Genomic DNA, 14,647 nt, shown 5'->3' with positions numbered 1-14,647 from the left:
CACTCATAAAAAATGGGTATTGAGACAATACTCTGCACAGTGACACCAGTGCAGTGACAGCGCGTGGAAGAGCTTCCCAGGTGTTCTGACACATTCCTTGAACCCAAAACTTTGTAACAGCAGTATGTAAATTTACTTTGCAAATTTCTCCTCAATCTCATGAACAGTGACAGAACTCGAGGAAATGGCAGGAAGCTGAGTCGGGGGAGGTTTTGGTTGGATATCAGGAAAAGGTTTTTCACTCAGAGAGTGACTGGGCACTGGAACAGGCTCCCCAGGGCAGTGGTCACAGCCTGACAGAGTTCAAGAAGCATTTGGACAACAATCTCAGGCACGTGGTGTGACCCCTGGGATGTTCAGTGCACGGCCAGGAGCTGGACTCAATGATCCTGATGGGCCCCTTCCAACTCAGCCCATTCTATGATTCTGTAATAATTTAAAACTTCCTGAATCTTTATGGCTGTCCAGGTGTTTTCATATAAAATATAAAGAACAAAGTAAGACTAATTTATGCCAACATTCAGTGGTCAGACAAATCCCCTGAATAATTATTCCCAGAAAAACCACTGAAGGGGTCAGTCCAACAGTGCCAGAAAGTAACATCTCTGAACTCTTTTAATAGGGATAACGTCTTGTCTGAAGGCAGGACACCACATAAACAGACAATGATGCTAAATACAGGCTGAAAATCTAAGGCACGCTACAAGAAGGTGACAAGACAGCCTCATTCCATAGATTATTACTTCCCATTTCTCTTTGTTAAAGAAAATGGGGTTAATTTCACCAACATAATTGATGGCTGTAGTGGGTTTAATGCAGGCCAAATGCCAGTGCACCCACTAGAAATTATTTACTCATTTCCTGCTGTGAGATATGGATTAGGAGGTGGAGGGCAAAACAGACTCAAAACTTTAAAGGGTATAAAGAAAAAACTTTATTAACGAAATTAAAAGAAAAATTATAAGAAAATCAGAATAAACCTTCAGAACACATCTCCTCCTTCCCCCATCCTCTTTTCTTTCCCACTGATAACACAAAGAGGCAAAAACCTGGGACTTGGAATCAGTTTGCCATCTCTAGAATAGTCTTTCTTCAGTTCTTTTAGGGAGAAGAGTCTCTCTTGCCATGCTAGGGAGACTTCTCCACAAGAAACAGTTGTCTCGTGGCTTCCATGTCATAGCAAATCAGCTGCCCAGGAAAGGAAAATCTGTTCGCTGTGTGAAAAGTCCTTCCCATGCCTTGATGCTTTCCCACAGCTGCTTTCATGGGCCATGCTAACTTATTGGGGTGCAATTTTAAGGATGAGTTGTTCTAGTATAGAAACAAAAGTTCTCTTCTTTCATCTCTGGGAACAGGTTTTCTGCTTCCATCCCTGGTGGCAAAGTTTCTCATCTCTCTCTGTTCAAGCTTCTCATTGGATTAGAGCTACTGCAACATCTGGTATTTCAGTACTAGTGTTAGAACACTAGATAGCCCCAATGCATTTCTATGAGTTACAGGGAAAAAGAGTCTGATGTATCAGTTTTACCTTCTCTATAGCCTTACCAGAAAATTTCAGCCCAAGACTAAGGCATCTCCTGAAATATCCCCCATCTAGAATTTGACTCTTTCTTCACCGACAACAGAGTCCTATGTTGTTTTCTCTAGATGTCTTCACCCTTTCCTTTACCTGATTCGGAAGATAATTGGTCCATAGGTTCATTTGTTCTCAAGCTTTATCAGTTGAAACAGTTTTTATAGAGTTCTGCAGCGTTGAAATGTTGATCTTGTCCAGGCTCCGCAGCCGAGGAATTGCTGTGTCCCTCGCTGCTGACCATGTGGTGGCCCTCGCCAGCACTGTGCGAGTCGCGCTTGCTGCCCGCGCCTTTCCTTCATGTGGGCTGCTGGGAAAAGAAACAGAACTGCTGCTGCTGTTTTTGTCTTTCTGTCCTCAGCATGGCTGGCTAAAAGAGGCTAAGCAAACAAAGTCCAATGCGAGTAATTCTGAGATAGGCACGGCTGTGCAGCGCTGCCCCAGTTGTGCCGGTGTTGGCCGCACAGTCCCGGCCACGTGGCCGCTCCCGGTCCAGGAGGGTGGTGGCCATTCCTGGCCCCGGCCACTCCTGGCCTCGGGGCCTTCCCCAATGCCTGCCGTGGGGCCACTCCCGATGCTGGTCCCGGAGTAAAAAAAGTTAATCTACGAGCTATGCCGACAATAGCCGCGGCCGCACGGACCTCGGCCGTGTCCCGGCAGTGCAGGGACATCCCGGCGGCCTGGCCCGGCGGAGGCAGAAGCCCCGGCCCAACCGCGGGCCGAGCCGAGCCGGCTGCGTGGGGCCGGCCCAGGCCTGTCCAGCCATCTCCTCAAAGGCCGGAAGCCAAGAAGCTTTCCGGGATTTGTTCATCTTTAAAAGTGCTTTTCCACAGAGGCGTAACGAGTTCTTTTGAGTGGTCCAGCCGGGTGTCAATCTTCCAAACGAGACAGTTCTGCCCGGTCCCCACAGGGAACCCCTTCCGCAGGTAGTGGACTCCCTCCCCGGCCAAAAACCAAACCTACGTTAAACCTGGACAATGTCTTACCTGGCTGCTGCATTAAGCCAATGCTGAGTACTTTTAAAGCTAGAGATTTTCTGGAACATTTTAGTTTTGCACTAGGAAGAAAAGCAAATGAGGGAAGGACTAGACTCACAAAACAAGAGAAAAGTAGAGGATAAAGCCAGCGGTTAGAGAAGACATAAGAGGGGAATTTTCAACAGTTTTTCATTTTACTTAATATATTCAGAGATCTCCAATGAGACAGAAAATCCTTAATCAGTCAAGCAGAGTATTTTAATCCTTACCTTGCTATAAACATCAATAGATCAATCCATTCTTTAAAATGATCTAGCATTAAATAGTAAAGTAGCTACATACACTGTGGAATTATCACAGCCTAAGGGGATCAAACAAATGGACAAAATGGTCACATTTAATTGTTTTAATCAACCAGTCTTCATTAAACATGTTTCTTCTGATTTGTTTCACCATTTATACGTTTTAGCAAACAAAGGAATTAATGATCATTGGCTGCACACTTCTCGTACTCTGTTGGTTAAATTAAATTAAGGGGATGGTTTTGGTGGTCATAGATGAGCTGTTCCTTCTTTACAAAGTTTGCCACAGTGGGAATTTTTTTCTGGATGCATTACCCAGGATGTGATAGCCAGAACCTCACCAGACCTGGAGTCAGTACTATCCCGTCACTCCATTTTTTGCCCATCTTGTGGCAAAGTCCCTCAGTGGTAACTGTGTTTGAGACAGGCAAGCATGATCTTTAAGTCTTTACAGCCTCTCAAAGTGCTTCTAATGTAGATTTAAGATGGAGAGGGAAAGAAACATCCAAAGACAATGAAAACCCCTCCAGAATTTTTGGCCCGTCTGTATTTTGGCAGAGCCACATCACAGTACAGGATCTTGCAGAAATTAAGCCACTGGTCACACTCCTCTCAGTGCTGTGAGCTGTTTGCAAGATCCCTGTCACTAATCATCTTCTTGCTCACAGTTAATACACAATTCAAAAATAAAAAGAGAGCTTAAAAAATATCGAGTCTAGTTCAAATTAGGAGACTACTTTTTACACTGCTATTTTGATTGCAGCTGTGATAGGAATAGGAGTTTAATGACATAAAGGCTTAGCAGAAGGGAGGTTGGCAGATCTAGGACAAATGAAAATGATACTTGTGAATTGCATTCACTAGTCTTTATGAAACAGTAAAATACTGCTGTCTCAGAGGTTTCAATAGTGTCAGAATTCATCTTATTTTTTGAATTAAATATTTCAGCAAAGTTTAAGGAAAACTCCCTCCACAGCCATATTCACCCTATGGTTCTGCATCCATTTTTCACAGAGGGCTATATTTTGGGCCTGTCTCAGTCATTTGTGACATTTAAAGAAAATAATTTTAGGTAAAGCTGGGTTTTACTGCATAAAATGGTACTGACAACAGAATGTGGGGCTCTAATGGCTTTCAATCTTTGTTATATATATCACACCCCTTTGGAGCTAACAAAGCAGAACCAAGACCCTGAAATACAGCATTAAACCTCTCCCAATCCTGTGCAGACGCCATTCCTGGAGACAAAGAAAACAGGAAGTAAATTTGGAATTGACATTAAGCCAATTTTATTTAAGGCTGCATCTAATCCACAACCCACTTTTGTACGTTGGAGATTGCTGGTGGGGGCTGGAATGTAACAGGATTTTTTATTGGAAATCAAAAGACAAAGAGAAAGCACAGAACACTGTCCTGTTACTGTATAACATGGGCACACACGAACCAAATAAGTATATGGCATCAGTCTGCAGCTGCTAAAGACAGGCTGGTGAGAAGCAGTGCAGTGCTAGAGAAGTGCATGTAGCAATAAACATTTGTATAAACTAAAGACATATCGCCTAGAATGTGAAAAGCCAGAGGCCATGGCATGTGCAGAGTTATGATACTCTCCCATATATAAGAAAATAAGTACTTTTTTTTTTTTTTTTTTTTTTTTTTTTTTTTTTTTTTTTGGTCTTGTTGCACTGGAGTCAAAAAACAAGCTTGATGGAAAAGTTTCTTGAAATAAAGACTATACCCCTAGTACTTCCCATGGACAAATTCATTTAGGAAATCCTTCAATTGACAACAGCAACAGAGAGGCATTTACTTAGACAACAAAGTTTTTAGCAAGTAGTTGGCCTTTTTGTCATTTTTTTATCTATAGGTCGTAAATGTAACGGAGATTGCATTTCTGCTTTTATTTTCTGCAATAATATATTTAGCACCTCACATCAAGAGGCAACAGGCCCAACCTGAAACACAGAGGGGCCTGTCTGACCATGAAGGAACACTGTTTCCCTGTAAAAGTGACTGACCATTGTCCCAGATTGTCCTGGGAGGTTGTGGCTCTCCCTCCCTGGAGATACTCAAGAGCCATGTGGACCTGATACTGAGTAACTAGCTCTAAGGAACCCTGCTTGAGCAGGGGGATTGGACCAGAGTGGGTCCAGGGTATATTCCTATTTTTTAATCTGATATGCCAAGACAGGGTCTCATTTACAAATTAAGTGTATCACTCAAAGATGGTAATGTGCCATGAACAACCTGCGCATGTGCATGTTTAAATTGAAAATGAGCAGTCTGACAGAAATTTCAAATTAAAAGGTACTTAGAGTATATATATAAGATTTTATTGAATGAAAGACAGAAAATGTGCAAGATAAAGATATTTCTTATAAACACAGTTATTCTGATGCAAAATCCTGGGACTGAGCTATCACTTCATATATCTTATAAAAAATAAGAAAAACTCAATAAAAGTCTAATGGAATTGTTTGGCAAGTAAATTAGTGTGTTTTTAATCTTTCTTTACAATCACATTTCAAACCATTATGTAAATATCTGAAAATGCCACAATGAAATCCCCATTATTTATTGTCAAATGTACAGTGAACAGTGAAAGAAAAATTTCTTCCTTTTCAAATTGAGATAATCTCTTAGCATGTGTCCCTCCCACTGAGAGTACTTATGGAAGTTTCTAAAGACAGGTCGGTTCCAAAGTATTTGTCACACGTAATTATGGCTTCTCTCTGAAACTGCAACAAAGAAAAGCTGATTATTATTTCAACATCAGTCATCCTGACAATTACAAATATTTGCTTCATTGGGGAAGTGGATGCATCATGTCATATTTATACATAGCTTCATGCTATTGGAAATATAAGGTGTTATCATTCTCTCTAAGTTTCTTGTTTAGTCTTCCTGTATGAAAATTTTACTAATTAAAAAAAGAGAAGAATCCCAAATGTAATGCACATTCAACACAAGTTAAGTCTGGGAATGTGGCTGCTAATTTGTCAACTGTGAAATCACTGCAGTAATATTTCAATGACTTCAGTAAAAATTGCATTCCTGGAAAATTCAGAAATACTGCAGTGTCTTACTGCATGTACTAAGGTATGACAATGGAAAAATTAAGTCACTGAAAGAACCTTAGCTCTATCTGGGATAAGAAACATTAAAATTTCCAGTTGAGAAAAAATTGTCCTTACTATTTGTCCTGGTTTCAACTAGGACAGAGTTAATTTCTTCTGAGTAGAGATTACAGGGCTGTGTTTTGGATTCAGAATGCGAATGGTGTTGATAACACATTGATGTTTTGGGTTTTGCTAAGTTGTGTTTCTCCTAATTCAAGGACCTTTTTTCTTGTCTCATGCTCTGCCATTGAGGATCCAAAAAAGTCTGGGAGGGATCACAGCCAGGACAGGTGACCCAAACTGACCAAAGGGCCATTCCACACCATAAAAGGACATGCACCGTATATAAATTGAGGAGAGTTACCTGGAAGGGGGGACAATTTGGGTTTGGGAAGGCAAGTCTGGTATTGGTCAGCAATTTCATTGTGCATCACTTGGTTTTGCTTCTTACTGTCACCATTATTATTCTAATTTACCATTATTGCTGTATTTTATTTTCAATTATTAAACTGTTCTTGTCTCATCTTACAAGTTTTACTTAGATTCTCCTCATCATCCCTTCTCCTTTCTCTGGGGGGAGGGCTTAGGGAGGACAGAAGAGAATTGGGAGCATTGAGTAAGTTGCTAAATTTCCAGCAAAGTTTAAACCTCAACACCATTGTTGAATTTTTTTTAAAATCTGATTTTTTTTTAATATATATTGCTATAGAAAGTACTACATCCATATTGCATAATGTCAAAGTAAATTTGTTAGGTGTTTCAAAAATGTGTTTCCATCTGTTTGAAACTTATTTTCCTATTTTTTTTTTGTATGGTTTGGCTTGGGACTAATGAAAGGGACCCATAAGTTATTGAGCATATCATAATGGCACTGCACTAGAAACAAGTGTCCACTGTACTTTTTGTTTGCTTGTATTAAAATACTTACATTACCTGAGTTATTCTTTTAATCTAATCTGCGAAAATTTCATTTTCTAACTTCTGAAAGTTCAGATAGCTGAACTTTGACTTGCCCAAATTCACATTATTTATGATGAAAAACCCAATGTACAAACCTCAGTAAGAATGCAATATTAGATTGCCCTTCTCAGCCTCTTTAGCAACCCTGCACACACAGCTTAACTAAATCTAGTACAGAACTGAATTTTAAGCATATTTTCTGTTTTGAGAAAGTAAAACTTTTTAACTTTTCGCTTTTCTATCACAGTCATTCATGGGCTGTAACTCCAGCTCTTCTAGAACTGCTGTAGTCCGTTTTTTTACTGTGGCTCCCTCACCAGGGTTCTCCTAGACTGGTACAGACAAATCAAACCAGGTTATTTGGCATTAATTCTGATCTTCCAGACTATCTGAATATTCTTTAGAGCTATGAAATACAGTTAGAGTTTTGCTGTGATTATAAACTAAGGGACTAAAAAAACATAATATTTTCCATCCAGCTAACACTGTCATAAAATACTTTAATATAACCAGGTAACCTTTTTTTATGTACCAAGCAAGCAAAAAGGAAATAACACACCATTTTTGCATGTTATTTTTTCTAATAATAAAGCAGACTTTTATTATTTCCAATAGATGCTATACATTACTTCAAATATGTAACACTGAATGCCTTCAAATACTATGCTAAAAGCAATATTCATGGTAGAATTTCTGTTCCTTCAAAAGATTTCATTGAGGCAAGTTTAATAAGAAATTCTTCTTGTTAATGCTGTCATGTGAAAATATTCCCAAAATACATGCAATGTAAAAAAACTAAAAATAAACAGGTTATTTTAAATTCTACTTGGTACATAAATATTTTTAAAGTTTAAAAACATTTGTGTTAAACTGCTTGTCCTACCCTCCTCTCTTTCCCTGGCTGTTTCCTCACACACCAAAGAAAACATCTGCCATCTGTGATACGAAGACATTTAGGCACATCAAGATGTTTATTTTCTTTTGAGACATTCTCCTTATAAAAGGCTGCAGATTGTCCTAAATCTCCAGGTATCTGAACTGATATTTCTAAAGCAAAAACCAAGTAAACATAAACACAAAGATTTTAGATGGTGTCAGAGATCTCCTGTGTTGGCATAGAAACATTTTTATACCACAGCATCAGTCTCAGGTGAGTCATGAACTCTGCATCAGCTTCAGTCTCATTTTCCTATCTTTCAGATGAGGGGAGATGTCAGAGACAAATCTGTTTAGGACTTGAACTTCAGGATTTTCATGTTGCCACAGGTATTACAAAACTGTATACATTTTGGGGGTTTTTTTGTTTTTTTGGGGTTTTTTGGGGGGTTTTTTTGGGTTTTTTTTGCTACTGTTTTAAATTTGTGTTTAATTTAAACTTTGCTGAATTCAGGGGAATGGGGGAAAACCAAGCTCAAGCTCAAACCCATGTATTCAGAACTTTATAAAAGATGGAAAATATATTGTCCATGAGAATAAAATAGTTTTCTGAGAAATTTAAAATCAGACCAAACTGCCAGAAGAGTGAAAATCTCTTTTAAGAATGGAAAAAAATCCCAAAACCCCAGCAGAATAAAGGAAAGAGGGAGTGGGGAAATAGGAGCAGTTCCAGGGACACACAGTGTTCTGTTATCTTAATTGTTCTGCCTATTATTCTGTAAACACTCCATCAAATACTCTCCATGGTTATCAAGCATATGTTTTGAATTGATTATGTGAAAGAATTAGAAGCACGTGCTTCCTTTTCTATTCAGAGAAAGATGCCAATATTCATCTTATTGTCACAGCCTTGCCAGAGTTCTCCTTTGGCTGGGCACTCAGCCATGCAGCTGTCTTGGACCCCAGTCCATTTGACCTCTTCCTATTATGTTCTCCTCTGCTTTTTACAGGCACTTCTTTAAGCCTTCCTTGCAATCTTTCTCTGCCCACTTTCTTTCCCATTACCACATTATACAGGAGCCCTGACCCTTGCAACTCCAGCACTTCATCTCTTTCTTCTGCATGTCCAGCAGTGATTAATGATCGTCTGGGTTGCAGGTCCAGGACAGGTCTAACATCAGGGACAGTGAGGTCCATCTACACCCAAACTTGAACAAGAATTACCTTGGTAAGATCCTGCCTGAGTTATTTCCCTCCTGCTCTAAGACGGGATGGCAGCACCATTTCTGCCACAGAAAATCTTGGAGTGCACATCAGACCTAAAAGCACCTCCTGCCTGCAAAGAAACGCTCTGATGGGGCAGAAAGTCCTACCTGCTAAAAGGCATTGGAACAGATACTGACATGGGTTAACAAAGCAGGAAAAAAAATGTGGACAAAACTTAATTTGCTGTTTATTGGGTATTCCATTTTGTTTTTTTCTGTGGGCACAACCAACCACTAGCAGCAGATTTTTTCATAGAAAACCTCATAAAGAAAAGGATTTAGGACAAAATCCTAAAACCCACTTACATCTGACCCAAAATTCATTTAGTCTTTGTGCTCTTTATGCTCCAACATTTGCTGTTCCAAAGTACTCTGTGGAAAGGCCATCTAGAACAAATGTTCCTTTCAATACTAATCTGATGTGGAAATATGAAATGTCCATGCATAGAAAATCCATCCTTGAAGAGAATTTTAAATAGCTTCTCCAGACCACCCCTTGTCCAGAATTAAAATATCTCAGTCACTCTTTTTTTGTCGAAGGTATGAAAATCTGTTGTTTCTGATGATAGAAAATAGGAAAAAAAATAGTTCCTGATTTTCACAAGGGTGAAAAAGCTTTAGATATATCTTGAAGCATAGAAAATAACACTGTAGGGAAGAAAACATCCAAAGTAGGTAAAATACTCTTCTTGCTTCTGTAATTATCAGTTGTTTGCCAGACTACTGTGCAACTACTGGAGTATTGGACAGCTCAGCTCCCATCCGTGGGCAGCTGCACAAACTGGTAAGGAAAGAGGGAAATGAGACCCTGAGCAGGGTTATTCTTTTGCAATGCATTAGCTTTTAACACAAATTTAAGCTATATTTCTATTTTTCATGCTTCTAAGTTATGATCTAAACAACAGAAATTTAGAAAAGAATATAAAACTGTAGTATCTCCCTAGAATTTACTGGTTTTGCACTATATGCTTCTCAATGCTACAGTCAGTGACAGGAAAACAGTGAGCTCTGGTCACGCTAATTTTGTTAATGTCTTAATAGCTTGGAAATTCCTTCCTTAGTGCCACCTTTCCTTTTTGAGTAAAAATTATATCAGTTCCATTAAAAAAAAAAGCAAAAGCAAAAACAAACAACAAAAAAACTCCCCAACAAATAAAACAAACTTAAAGTGCAATAACTTTGGATCTTAGTTAAAACTTTCAAATTAAAAAAAAAAAGAGAATGTGTTGTCCCTAAGAAAGAAAAAACATTTTTTTCTTAGAAGAAAAGAATGAAAGTGGAATAAAGGACAGTTAAAAGACAAATCTGAATTAGTACACTGAACTTTTAGGTCCTTACCTTTTTCTACAAACAAATACTATCTTCTGTCAAAACCAAGTACTGTGCTAATATGAATATTATTTAAGAGGTAATTTTTTGATTATTTAACATTAGAAATTATTTATGAAGTACTTATTTTAAAATTAGTTTCTCAAAATAATGGATTTTTACTGATGAATATTATGATTGGTTATGTTATTTATAGTTTCAGAATTGTTGGAGGGTTTAAATAGTATGGTCAAAACTATTTTATGATTCTATCAATCAAGAGCCTGAAAGATAAAGAATTTTATTTTTTTTTAAATAATGTATATTTTGTTGTTGATTTAGTTTTCCCTTTAAACTTTATACAGTAAATTGAACAATAATTTTATAATTTTGGCAAATCCTTTAGCAAAATTTCTGTGGCTGATGTGGATACCGGAGTCAGGGAAAACAGCAATGTGAGTTTGTCCAGGCTGTTAGAAGAAAAAGAGAAAGGAAAGAATTAATAACAAAAGTTGCACCTGGTGTTGTTGACAGGATGTGTTCGTGTGAGACGTGGTATTTTGGTAAAAGCATGTTTGCAAGAGGTGTTGCCTTCCTTGGACCAATGAGCTGACCCTATTCTCGGTTCAGCGAAGTAGTCTATAAAGGGTGTGTACTTCTGCAATAAATCGCTCCTTCCCTTTCCTGAGAGAAAATCGTGTCACTGTCTTCCTTGGCTGCTCTCGAGCAGACAGCCACAGACTGAGACTAGGCCTTGCAGAGATCATCAGCAATTATGGGAAAATAAACCTCTTAAAGGAAGAAATAAATTCTAACATTCTAACATTGTAGCAGGACAACAGCACATGTCCTAGTTTCTGGGACAAGAGAACAATGATTTAAAAAGTCTTCTCTTCCACACATGGTAGTATGACAGTACAAAAAAGGTTTGACACAAATAGGAGACACAGAAAAATTCCTTCCACCAGAGCATGAATATCCATATACCTCATTGATTATATTTTCATTTTTTCCTCCTCTCTCTGAATGGAAATATAAAACTCATGGCTAAAACAGCCTCCCCACTAAGCTAAGCCAGCATACACATCAGAGCCTGGCTGTTGAGTTTTTTAGGAGGCTCTGGCAGCCCTCTCCCAGCAATGCTTGAGGCTCTCACTGTAATACAGGAGCTTTATAATCCAATCTAAAAAGAAACACCATCAAATCAAATATTTAAAGATGAATGATTTGCAATGTTTACAAGTAGGGAAAACAGTTACGGGAGGAAAGATACAATTCCTGGGCTTTTCCTAGAATCTCTCTGTGTCAAATGCCCCTTCCAACACTGACATGGGAAACAGTTTTTTGACAACTACACTGGATGATTCACATAGGTCAAAAATAGCACTTCTGTTTTCAAAATAAATAAAACCATACACCAAAATAGACACAAATGCAGACTTTTATTTTTCTGGAAGCATCAGCTCTTACTTTACACTGAAGATAACATCACAATTAAATCCAAGTCTGTAGCTCATATGGACACAATGGAAGTTAAAGGTGCTTAGTACCTGGTAGGACACTACTGTATGATGAACAAAACATGAATTTTTGCTTTAATTCGTATAACAATTTACATCAATGTCAGCATCACAAAGTTGCCTGTTCTAAAATGAAAAGTTGTTTCCATGGTACACAAAGCACATAAACTCTCTATATATCTTATTACATCAATCGAAGGAAATTTTTCTGCTTCTTTCGATCAATTCAAAGTCATATTGAGACACACTGGTTTGGTGACAAGATTTTTTTCTGAAAAGGCCCAGAATGAGTAATGCAATTGCAGAGCTCATCCTGTACTGGCAAGCACTTAACTAACACTGCACGACTGATGTGCAAATCTCATCACAAAGGAAGAGAAGTTTGCACATCCTAGTCTGAATACTTTCGTGGGCATTAATCTGGAGCTTCTCCTTCCAGAACTATCAAAGACTGCAATTTTTTTTCAGTTTAGTTTTTTGCACTGTAATAATGGAAAAGAAATACCAGATGTAAGGTAATAAGATCGTTATAATGATAAAACACCTGTAAATAACTTATTATTCCCTTAGTTCTGTTCCCAAATCACCTGCTTTCATAAAAAAAGAACGGAAAAGAAGCGATAGAAATGCCCTTGCAGCTGGTGGCAGTGAACTTAACAGAAGCAGCTACATCAGCTGCTATGACCTTCTCAGAGTAAGCAGTGAAAAGGGCATCCAAAAGCAGCATAAACCATCTGCTAATCCACCAGATTACTGCAGTATTAACAAAAAGGCTCACCAGATTTCTTGATTCTTTTTTGTTGCAGGGAGAAAATAAATCCCATGATACTGAATTGTGACTATGTCATCTGTGGAGCAGAATACTGTGAAAGACTGTGTGGCCCCTATATCGCATGGAAAACACTGCAAGAGGAGTTACCCCAACCTTAAGGCACTGATTTTGGAACTGCACAGCCCTCCAAGCATGATTCCACCTTCAGTATGACTGCAGAGTGCTGGTTGATCAGTGTCCATCTGCATACTGCAAAACACTGCTGGAGCAAATAAAGAGATGATTAAGCCAATATTTACACATACAACAGAAAGAGATCGCTGTATATATGCCCTAGTATATTCTGCAGGTAGATCTGTGAAATAAATTTAGACTGCATATCACATGTTGTCACTCAGGTTAATGCTGTAGTCACAATGAGGAAAAATAACCCAAGTTGGTTGGAAAGTTGTTTGGAATGCAGGAATTGGTAGCTTGTAAATAATTAGAGAATATGGGGTTAGCAGAGTTGTTCTAGATCTGTGCCATGTAAATAAGATCAAAATGCACTAGCATTCATTTTCTTGTGGTAGAAGGCGGTGGAGAAGCTGACTATGCAATACTTATAACAAATAACAAAATATTCAAAGATGTGGAAAAGGCCAAAATGTGTCAATTATATCAATGGTTATGACATGGCTGACTTAAAAAACAATTTGCCCCCTCATTCTGAGCCCACCTGGCTCACATGAAAGTCACAGGAACTTATTGGAGACTCATGAAAGCAAAAGTGCAATGTGTATATCTAAAATATTACACATTCTGAGTGACATATATAGTACTGTGTAATGCTTTCAGGAGGCCATTGTCATTTAAAGTCCTCGCAGAGGATGTCTATCACATTTTACCAAGAATGGCATTCATCCCCAGAAGTTCCTGTGGTTGAACAGGGAGTATTTTATGCCCTTTGAAATGTCCTATAAAAGTATTTAGGTAAGAAAACAAGGCAACAATTACCCACTCCCATCAGATCTGTTTCCTCTTGTTCCCAGCAGCCAGCTCCAGATAGACAGAAATATTTAAGAAAAACGTTCAGAAAACAGATTTTCATCCTAGGAATTAGCCATCAGCATTCTCCATTTAAAACCCTCATGCTCAGGGGGAGCTCAGATTTGGTGTCTCCTCATGGCTTTAAAACTGCTGCTGGAAAATGCAAGTGGAAGGGAATACCCTGTGCTTTTTGTAGGTTGTGATCTCAACAAGCTCATTAACACGTCTAGGGCTGACTATAATTTATCCTGATTTAGCAAGTCAACGAGGATAAAGTGTTTAAAATAACTGCTGGGTTGTCCTCCAATTTTCAAATGTCAATTTTGGTTCCAAAAAAGTAGTGGAAATTTTAAAGAAATATTAGCAGAATAGGTTTTTCACCGGAAATTATGAGTTTTAGTGGCAAAAAAAGTTTGTAATACATATGCAATTCAACACTGATATGATAGATTTACATGCAGATCATAGAAAAAAACTAATTCAAAAACTTTTAACCTTCACTTCTATCATACTATATCTTGTTTGTAGTAAAATTCACAAATATATTACCGTTTCTGCAACTCTAAACAATAAAACATCTGAAGTCAGGCACTAAAAACAATCATTTTATTTTTCTAGGTATTTTAAAAGTATATTTTCATTCCTTTATATTTTCTTTCTGACTTTTGAACCTGCATGACACACATTTTTCCAAAGGTTCTTTGGTAGCCACAAGAGATTTTCAGATGTCTTCAAATAAAAATTGAAAGGCTTTCATATTCCCATGCCTCCAGGAACTCATGCTTTAACAAACACATCAAATAGTCTGATGCTCATTATGGCAAGGCAAGTTTGTTATACAGATCATAAAACACCTGCAAGAAGCATCTACATCATGTTAATATCTTGCTTAGATTAAAAAAATACAAGTAGATGTGGCAAAATTTCTCTTCTTTGGTGTATATCC

The 14,647-nt window shown here is 38.2% G+C and overlaps 1 long non-coding RNA gene across 1 annotated transcript in view; it reads left to right on the top strand.

The window, feature by feature from the left end:
- LOC148224187 (uncharacterized) overlaps positions 1–13,353 on the top strand; it is a 41,408-nt gene extending 28,055 nt beyond the window's left edge. Inside the window, exons 2-3 of the long non-coding RNA XR_015802153.1 lie at positions 8,132–8,197; positions 12,707–13,353. This is a non-coding gene — a long non-coding RNA (uncharacterized LOC148224187). The remainder of the gene's footprint in view (positions 1–8,131; positions 8,198–12,706) is intronic.
- The last annotated feature ends 1,294 nt before the right edge of the window (positions 13,354–14,647 follow it).

The sequence above is a fragment of the Sturnus vulgaris genome, chromosome 3, assembly GCF_052056855.1.
Source record: "Sturnus vulgaris isolate bStuVul1 chromosome 3, bStuVul1.hap1, whole genome shotgun sequence".
Lineage (NCBI taxonomy): Eukaryota > Metazoa > Chordata > Aves > Passeriformes > Sturnidae > Sturnus > Sturnus vulgaris.
Note: the sequence above shows the minus strand (reverse complement) of the source record. Positions and strands in the feature narration are given on the sequence as shown.